This window comes from Embiotoca jacksoni, unplaced genomic scaffold (assembly GCF_022577435.1).
Source record: "Embiotoca jacksoni isolate LCO1_2020_lvr unplaced genomic scaffold, fEmbJac1.0.p SCAF_7, whole genome shotgun sequence".
Taxonomy (NCBI): domain Eukaryota; kingdom Metazoa; phylum Chordata; class Actinopteri; family Embiotocidae; genus Embiotoca; species Embiotoca jacksoni.
In genome coordinates, this window is record NW_027185425.1 from 18,316,147 (window position 1) to 18,326,611 (window position 10,465).

The 10,465-nt window shown below is 42.5% G+C and overlaps 1 pseudogene; it reads left to right on the forward strand.

Moving 5' to 3' along the window:
- Window positions 1–1,803, forward strand: part of LOC138214754 (uncharacterized) — a 59,731-nt pseudogene extending 57,928 nt beyond the window's left edge.
- The last annotated feature ends 8,662 nt before the right edge of the window (window positions 1,804–10,465 follow it).

A 10,465-nucleotide genomic window follows, 5' to 3' on the forward strand; every position in this document is an offset into this window, starting at 1 on the left:
TAATAGGATGTGACACACATTTTAGTTGGCAAAATATACAAAAAAATAGTTTTGGTCAAAGCCTCAGGGAGCCGTAACAGACGGGATGAAGAGCCGCATGCAGCTCCAGAGCCGCGGGTTGCCGACCTGGCTCTATGGCCTTTTTAGTTTTCCACCCCAATGTTTTCACTGGTCCAAACTGTAGTGCAATAAATGAAAGTTCTTTGAGATAATGATTATCTCTATTGCCCTCATTAAAAATGGGCTTTGATGTGCATTAGCATAACTATTTTAACCCTCCCTGTCATGTTCGGGTCAAATCTGACCGATTCACAACTTGAATCAATCATAAATATTGTGTTTTACATCTGATTGCCTCAAGGCCTTATGATATCTTCCACACTAGCCATTTGAACATATAAAATTGCTGATCACCACTTTCATAGAATTTTTTGTGGTTTAGTCAACTTTGTAACACCCGTGCTGTTCCCGGTCAAAAGTGACCGCCATAGGAAATGAATGGGAAACACTAGACTATGTCCATTCATCAGATGGAAAACAGCCCCATACACACCTAAAAAATCCACAAAAACAACCCCCCTCCCATACACCCCCCTCCCCCTCCCACACACACACACCTGTGTGAACACCTGTTCACAGCTCCATATATAAAGTTGTACACATTTCAAATTTCAAACTTCAAACAAAAAAAACAGGTGTTTGTTATGGGAACCCATCTCTATCGCGTGAACCACACCTTCCAGACTAAACAATGTTTCATATCTTCTCACGTTCCCCCTATATAAACCTTTATTTGTGCCTTGCTCTCATTTTACTCTGTGAACACAATGAGTAGGCAACTGATGAGGCGATTTTGTCAGAGAGTCTGTGGACTGAATCTTTGAACCAGATGAAGAGGAGATTGAACCGGAGATAGAGCGAGATGTCTCAGAAATTGAAGACAACATTGATCCTGATTTTGATCCGGACAATTATGAGACTGACCAGTCAACAGATGGTGAGGAAGTGGCACCAGAGGAACAGGCACCTGAGGTGACATACCAGTCCAAGGGTGGCAACTTGCTCTGGTATTCATCCTCCCAGGACAGAGGAGGCAGAGTGAGAGTTGAAAACATAATAAGGATGACGCCAGGGCCAACATGATATGCAACATCTCGTGTGGATGACATCAAGTCCAGCTTCCAACTCTTGGGGGGAACAAGTGTAGAGCATTGGACCAGGTAGACCTCCAAGCCTACATGGGTCTGTTGATTCTAGCAGGAGTATATCGGTCAAACAATGAGGCTACAAAAAGTCTGTGGGATGCAGAGTCTGGGAGGCCTATATTCCGGTCAACAATGTCCTTACAACAGTTTCATGTCCTCTCTACAATTATCCGATTTGATAACAGATACACGACATGTCCCCTGCTGAAATGACAAACTGGCTGCCATCAGGAAGGTTTGGGTCAGGTGGGTGGAGCGCCTACCACTGATGTGCAATCCAGGCCCTGAGGTGACAGTCGACGAGCGCCTGGTCCCTTTTAGAGGTCGCTGTCCATTCAAGCAGTACATGCCAAGCAAACCAGGCAAGTATGGAATCAAGATCTGGGCAGCATGTGATGCCAGGAGCAGCTATGCCTGTAATATGTAGGTCTACACGGGAAAACCTATTGCTGAAAGGCCAGGAAAAAAAACAGGGCATGCGTGTTGTACAGCACATGACAGCCGGTCTCAAGGGGCATAATATCACGTGATAACCTTTTTACATCATATGCGTGGTCAGGAGCTGCTGAAACAAAAGCTCACCATGGTGGGGACTTAAATACTACAAATGTGATGCCTATGTTTTGCAAGGCACACTCCGACCTAATTGCACAATTCTACTCCTGTGCATGAACACACACAGACATACAGATGACTATTCATGACGTTCTGTGAATTTGGTCTCTGTTTTGATTTTGATTTTTTTTACAATAAATGTTAATTTAGCAATACATTTTCAGGGTCTATTCTTTGTATATTCACAGCAGTTATTCATGTAAACCACTAGTCTGAGACATTGTTTACAGCTTAAAAAGGTGTTAAATAAAATTTGGTGATGATTAATGGTTTCTGTGTTAACGTAAGAGCAGTTAAAACTTACCAGTCAAATTTGACCGGGAACACTAACGTAAGGAGGGAGAAACGAACATGACAGGAGGGTTAATTAGTTTGCATGTCTTGTTGACTGACTGACCTTTCCTCATAAGCTGACAATGATTCACACTTACAGGAAATGTCAGCGCACCCAGCAAGAATTTCACACCTTCTGGACAGATACTGCTTTGTGTCTGGATTTAGACAAGTACATCTGTTTGTTAATTAAGTCTCCAATTAATCAGGGCAAGACAAAATAAAGTGTTTGGCTTCTACAGCAGTCAGGATTTACCATCTGTACAACACGCTGTTTATCCTCAGACCCCTGGTACCTGACTTAGTTTGCAACACCAAAGATATCAACACACACAACCACACAACTTGATAATGTTGTATTAGCTTTCCTTTCCTTTAATATCAATGTGATTATCTGCAAGTTTTTTGTACTATTTATTTATAATGTTTTGCTTTTTCTGGTCAAAACTTCACTGAATTGATGAGTTTACTCTAATTGTTTTCTTCATTTGTCAAATACAAATACTACGAATACTACTACGATGCATCTTGTTAACAGCAGAACAACAGGTCAAGCAGTTAAATCAGCTTCTTAACACAAGCTATTTTGGGTGGAGGAAGAGAGTTTCTAATCAGCAGCTCCATTCTGCAGGCTGCTCAATAAAACGTTGCATTAAACCAGCAATTGAACTCTACATTTGTTAATCTTTTTTTTGTTAAAGTGAGAATGATGCACTTCCGGTAAGGCCGCCGCTGCTGCCGCTGCCAAGATTTGCTGTCTCTCAACCTTTAGCTTAAGACCGACTTTTAACGGATTTGAATGGAATTTAAGTGGGCTTTTTAAGAGGAATTACGAGGGCGAGCTGTTGTTCAAACTTATTTTTACTCGTGTGGCTTACTTTTATGAGAAAATTGGACTCCCATGACTGCTACGAACATTCATCCGATTTCCTCGTCCCTTTCCTCTGGCTGCTCGTCCACCCTCCTGTCTTGGTGGCCATCAGCAGCTAGCCCACTTCTAGCAGCCCGTCGCCCTCAAAACATTTTTAACACCAACACAGCACCTGCAACATCGCTTACTGGCAAATTAAGGACAACATCCACCGACTGCTGATCGACAACTTGATGGCGGCCGTCCTAGCCCAGTCCAAACATATTTCATATATGCAGGCATCCCTTATTGCACCGGTGGTTCTTTCACCCTCTTCCCGGCTCTCCCAGGCTGCTGTCTCCAACTCTGCCATCGGCCAGTGCCAGAGCTGCTGCTGAATCTGATGCCCGAGTGGATAGTCTGATGCCGGGTTGAGAAAGGACCACCAGAGGAACAGGAGGCAGAGGTGGTGGTGTTCTGCCCCACCATAGGTGTAGAAGCACCTGAGCCCAGTGCTCCATTGGTGCTGGGTGCAACACAGTCTGGTACTGAGTGGGCCCCAATGGGAGCCAGAACCGAGGCTCCTGTTCTGACCTCCACACCCAACCGGACTAACCTCCGGATGCATTTATCCTGGTCCGAGGTAGTGCGTGGCGGCGGGAGCCACTCGGGCGTAGTGGCATCCCAACCTGTGCTGGAGCTCTCAAACCGCTGTGCAGTTCTGCCTGAAGAGGCTCCGGCTCACCCATCAGACGTCGTCGTGGTCCTGCGTTTACTGGACCGAGTAGCACTACTGGATAGTTCCTCTCCTCCGGCACCGGATGATTCCCAGCCGACCCATCTGTGGAGCGAAGGCTACAAGAACAAACGACCACCTCCAGTAATGAAGTTGTCATCGACTCGCCGTAGGTTGCTGAAGGAGGCCGTGATCAGGAGAAACTCTGGAGGAAACCCGCTTACGGAGATGGAGGCCACGTCCTTGCAGCGACAGTCACCGGCCAGGAGCAGCAACCCTCAGGCAGTGAATGCGTCACCCGGGGTGGATGCTGATGGTGTTTTGTCTTCTCCTGGTAGAGCCCAGCCTGCAGCCCCTCGACCGCTCTTCTCCTCCTCGACGGTGATTGTCAGAGACTCCATCATCAAAAACGTGCGCTTCTTCAATACGGTCAGCCGCTGTTTCCCCGGTGCCACAGACTCAAATGTTTTTAATGAGCTGCAGGACTTACTCCCATCGCCCCCGTTCACCATTAGCAGAATAATCGTTCACGTAGGAACAAATGACAGCTCTCCAGCAGTCCGAGCTTACCAAAGCTAACTGTCTCTTTAACTTTTTAAAACACTGTGGAAAGTTTGTTTTTATCTCCGGTCCTATTCCCACAAGAGGTTGCGGTGATGATCGTTTTAGCAGACTCCCCAGTCTCAACACCTGGCTGCAGTCTGCCCGCAGAACTCACCACCTGGCTTTTTAAAATAATTTGATTCTAAATGATTTGATCTTTTCCAATAATTTAGATGTTATACTTTTAACTGAGACTTGGGTAAAATGACAGGATCACTGCCAGCTGGTTGAACTGTGCCCCTTCAATGAGTGTTTTAGCAAACCTAGGAATTTTGGCAGTGGTGACCTGGTGTTAGAAAAATTACTCAGAGGCTGGATTCAAAATCAAACATATCGGACATTTATTCTTGCAAGAAGGAGCAAATACATGTACACTCAAAGAAAGATGCTCAGCATTGCTCAACGTCACTCCTCCGTATGGCAGCTTTTATACAGTGTGACAAACAGTTGACAGTCACCCCCGTTCCCTTTGTATCTGCTTTCGTATGGTAATACTGAGTTGGTTGCAGGTCACAAGCAAATCAGAGATCAAACAAATCCACCCACCTGCTGGCCCGCTTGTACAATTCATTACACCTGTCGCAAAAAATCTTGAGGCTTGGTTTGATAGCAATTTGAGTATCGAACACCATCTCATAAAGCTTGTGCCATCCTGTTTTTATCACCTTCGAAATATCTCAAAAATCCATCCTATTTTAACATTTCATGATGCTGAGACCATCATACACGTCTTCATCTCCTCACACCCAGACTACTGCAACAGCCTCTTCACCTGCCTCCATCAAAAATCCATCAGTCGACTTCAAACTGTTCTGAACTCAGCTGGCAGACTTTGAACTAAAACCAGGAAAAGGAACCACATCGCCCCGTTTCAGCCTCGTTGCAAAGGCTCCCAATAGGTTTTCAATTAATTTTTTTAAGATTTTACTGTTGACTTTTAAGACACTTCACAGCCCCTCTCCCTCCTATTTAACTGACCAGATTGTCCCATATAAGCCTGCCTCTGAGACCATCAGACGAAAAACTTGTATCTGTTTCGGAGACGTGTCTTAAAACTAAAGGTGATAAAGCGTTTTCAGTCAGAGCCTCCAAGTTATGGAACGAGCTGCCTGAGGAAATAAGATCTGCAGAGTCAGTGACATCTTTTAAGTCTCTTTTATCAGGGAGCCTTTGCTAATTTTTGTTGATTTTAGTGAGCAATTCTTATTTCTTTTATACCATTTTAATTAGTTTTTATGATTGTTTTATATGATCATTGTGTTGTTTAGAGTTGTTAGAATTCACTTGTTTTGTTTTAGTGGCTTATTTTATGTGAAGCACTTTGTAACTGAAGTTTAGAAAAGTGCTATACAAATAAAGGTTGTTATTATTATTATTATTATTATTATCTTTCAAATAATCATTAAAACAAAAAATAATTTTGTCTTTATTCTCATTTTCAAACATGGCTTTTTTTTAAATTAAATTTTAGCCTTATTGTCTTGAGAAATTGGTCATCAATATATTTTTCATCCTTTTTTAAAATGACCTTCTTTCACATAATAGACAAAAACAATCGACACATTCTTTGTCTGGTTGTCAGTTCTTCATATTCAATAATCCGTTAAAGCCCAAATGAAATCACATTTAATGATTTCATTTTGTAGCCAAAACTAGACCCAGACTGTTTTTTTTTTTTTATGTTTTTTTTCTAATCATCAAACTAGCCTGCAAACAGACATTGGAAGATCAATTTTCCCTGATGAATGTTTGATGGCATAATAATAGTTCATGTTTGTAACTCGAATGAGAAAAAGACTTTGAAAGGAATGATAATGTTGGTGGTTGTTTGGAGTCACAAACCTGACTGCTTTGTGCAATAGTTGATTGGCTGCGTGAAAATCAGATCCATGTGGACAGATACTGGAGTGGTATTCTGTCAAATTGATGTAAAATTAAAGTGGTTTCTTTTCTTCATCTTTTTCATTAACTTTAAATAACTACACACCATCAGGCTCAAATGAAACCAAACACAAAGAACGAAACTTTATACTTCTCTTTAGATGTAAAGTTGTTTAATTGTTCGGACTGCAGAGAAGCAAAGTACAAGTCCAAACTACAAGACAAATATATTTTTTATGAGATTCGTTTTTGAACCCATCGTGTAACAACTCCCCTTACCGGGTTGTAACACATACTTTCCTCCTGATAAGACAAAGTCCCTTCCTTTCACACTTAATAATAGTCTCTTTGTTAATGTAAACTTCTATAATACAAGAGGACCTGGGCTCACTGAAGTAGAGTGTTGCCAGGTTTCTACACCTAAATGAATCTCTCCATGGAGCTGCAGAAGACTGGAACACCCTGTTCCTTTATTCCTTCATCACAGACTTAATGGATTTCCTCTCTTGACTCAAATTAAATTCTGGTGTCAAGTAAGTAATTCTGCTCTGGGAGAGGGATTTAAGAGTTCCACTGAAATACAAATCTCACTCCTAAAGAATAACGATTGAACACTGTAACTCGGGCAAACCGAGACAATTCATCTTTTGATGGTGTTAAGAAAAGAGTGAACAGAGCTGGCATCACCTCGCAGGATTTACCCATGCTCAGGTTTTGGACCTTTCGGCCATTTCGTACGATTTCCCGACATTACCATTCACCTCATCCATCTGCTGAAGTATCGACCACTGCTCACTTTTGTGCAGCTATAGATGGGGTGCTTTTCTGTTTGTGTGCTTAGATTTTAAGGTAAAGCATTAGAGAAATATCTGGCTTTGACCTCAGTCTCGTAACACAGTCGAGCAGCACTTAGGATTGAGTGGGAAAGGCAGACGGCAGCACCGACATTTGTCTCCGCAGCACAGCCTTGATAAAGGGATTAGAAGGCTGGAGTACAACATCCCTGAGTGACCCGAGTCACAGTTGTGATTACTTCGGAAATATTGCCTCTTAAGTGTTAAATACAATGGCGAGGAAACTCTTGTTTCATTAGAGTTTCATATCATTTAAAAAGGAGGCATGGCCGTCGTTTAGTCCTGAAGGTTTTCATATTAAAATGAAAAAAAATATGAGTGCAGTTATCAAACCCTCTCACCACTTTCAGGCAGCACTCACATCAACCTTATGCTGCTGGGTAAAGTACTGGCGCCTCACTGGTCAGCTGCATTAACATAATGTTTCAGCACAAAATTGGGCTTCCACTGTTACTGAGAAGCCATCATTCGCAAGAAAAGCTTCACCATCTACTCTTCTGCCGGCAGGCAACAACATTTATGGAACGATGAAAAAAACTGCTGCAAACCATTCGTCTCATTTTACTTCTTTCATATGCGAGTGGGAGTTACAACGTCGTCCTGTGGGTGATTTTCATCTTCCGGTGCAGATTATTGCTCTGCAGCAACGGCAAAGAATTAATGTGACTTTTGGAGATAACCTGACAACTGACCAAAGACGTATCTGGATTCTGTCCGACCTAAAATAAAATATACAGACCGTTGCAACAAATTTTGAAAAATTTTGTCTTTAATTAATTAAAAGTTCGGAGGGTGTTGTTGTCTCCCATGGCTACGGGTTTCAGGTTAGGTGTAGTGCTGGCGGAGCACACCAGAACGACGCTCATGAATATTTTTTAAGTGCTTGAAAATCCAATCATCTCTAAAGTATGTCATAGAAGAGAGCCAAAATAAAAGTTGTCATATTCCATTCAGTTCAGTTTATTGAACATTGATATTTAAGATGCATTGATTGAGTCAGAAACACTTTGTTGACAAGACTTGTACTGTGAAACATTACATGTGGAATAATCTAGAACAACTCTTGAAAGTGGGAGGCGTCTAGTGTTGACTTTATTAAATTGAAGCATCTAAAATACAATGTATGTAAACTGCATTATTGACTATTATAAGTAAAGTGGCCTCCACAGTGGCACAACAAATTTAGGAATGAGCCACAGCTTGAGACTGATGTGCTCGTGCTCCACTACTTCAACAAAGTTCTAGTTTCTACCAACTTCCAACAACCTTTATGAGGTTGGTAGGATTATCAGGTTACTTTTGTAGCCCACCTTTTCAATTCCAATTATAGTTCAGGGTCTTCATATCATACCCCCCTTGCATGGGAGGTGAATTGGAGACGATTTACGAAAATATTGAGTAGGCCATCTTCATTTTGGTCAAGGCGTTCTATGGCAGGTTCAGCAACTGAGGGAGCTGACTTAAATGAATAAGCAACTGATGTGCTAAAAAGCTGCAAAACATTATCAGGCAGCTTGTGCTCATAGCAAGCCTCACCAGACAGCTTCAGACCATATCGGACATACAGGATGGAGTTAAGGGTATGCAAGGACATCCGATTTCTAAGTTTGCTTTTTACCACACTCATCTGGCTGAATAATCTCTCGACTCCAGCATTCGAGTGTGGCAAGGACAACACAGGCACAGCAGCCATGACAAGTTCCTGAAACGAGTTGATATCAGCTGCATCCCTGAACTTCCTAATCTCCCTCCAGAAGCCCACTGTGTTTTTTGTTTCATTCCACTTACTAAGATGGATTGCGCGGCATTGCTGGACAATCTTGTCTATCTCTGCAGGAGAGTAGCCAAGGAGCTTGGCTATTTTTTCTATTTCTCCCAGGCTCTTATTGTGCTTTAGAGTTTCTTCTACATTGAAAACTGACATGTACTGCAATGCTTCGATGTTGTCCGGCAGTCTCACCCTCAACTCGTTAGTGAGGGAGATGGTGAAGGCTACGCACCACTTTCGGACATAGTTCTCCTCAGGCGCAAGGTGGAGCTCAGCTGCCTTTGACTCAAAAAGGTAACCAAGGTACAGTTTGGGACTGATGTACCTATCAATTGGCTCTTTGAGTACATCAATATTTGCCAGTGGATTCAGCACCCTGGTACTCAGATTTGATCAGGCTACCCAAGCTGTCAAGAAGTTTAAGAGGATCTACCTGCTCTCCCTCAAAAGCCTTGATGGCCAACTGTACCTCACCCAGCACTGACTTCAAAAAAGTCAGATACAAGATGTTTTGAGGATGTACATGGAGTATAAAACCTCAGCTATGGAGCAGTGTTCACTGGACTTGGTGACTGCGATGTGCCGTTTAAGCGCCTCACACTGGTCCAAAATGCATGAAACAGCAGGTTCAATGGAGAGCCAACGTGTGGCACACACCTTGGTTATTTGTAAGGGTTTCTGTTAATGGTCTCATATTTGGCCTTGTAGGCCTCCCTGCGCTTTGGAGACACTGCAAACCAGTTTATAAGTCTCCCGTACCAAGTACTCCACAGTACAGGGGATGATGTCATTGGAAGCATGACTTACAGCAAGCTGCAGAGTGATACACACAGCGAAAAAGAACCAGATCTTTGAGGCCATACTCCTCCTTCAGCACTTTATGGACCCCATTGTTAATCCCCGTCATAACGGGGGCATTGTCAGTCCCTCAAAACTGTAGAACGCTGAAGTACTTGTCCAAACGACACTTCTCTGCCTATGAACACAAATTCAAATGCACTGTTACAGAATTACAAAGAAACACATGTAAACAAATTAGCAGTTTGCTACACTTTAAAGGTGAAAGACATATGTCAAAGCTCCAATACTTAGCTGCGTATTGTACCATAATTGTGTTTATGACAAGGCTTTTTATTTCATGAAAACAATTAGAATGACAAAAAGATGAATGTCTATAATTACATTATAGTTACATTTCCATTTTCACTCAACATTTCGAAGGGCTAGCGGTCTTTGGAAAGGTTTCCACAGTGCTACAGTGTCCTACAGGCAGAACAGTGGATGGGAAAAGGTTAATGGGCAATGTGCGTTATTTAATGCTGAGGTTGTGCTCCCCTTTGAATGCCAGGTACATATCTGTGATGGGCACAGTTACGACTTTTGAGCTCACACCAACCTCCTGGCAGAAAAAAGATAATAATTAGCTCTGTATTTTATTCCTCCCTCCAGAGAAGGTGTTTTATCTTTAGCCATTAAAGGTCAGATATCCGGGTTGTGCCGGTCCTGGAGATGGTGCCAAATGCACAGTAGTCTTACAGAGCTTATGGTAGAAGTAAAACATGCATTGAAGAACAGATTGTGAGGGAAGAATCTTGTATTGGAGGTTTTTCAATATTTCAC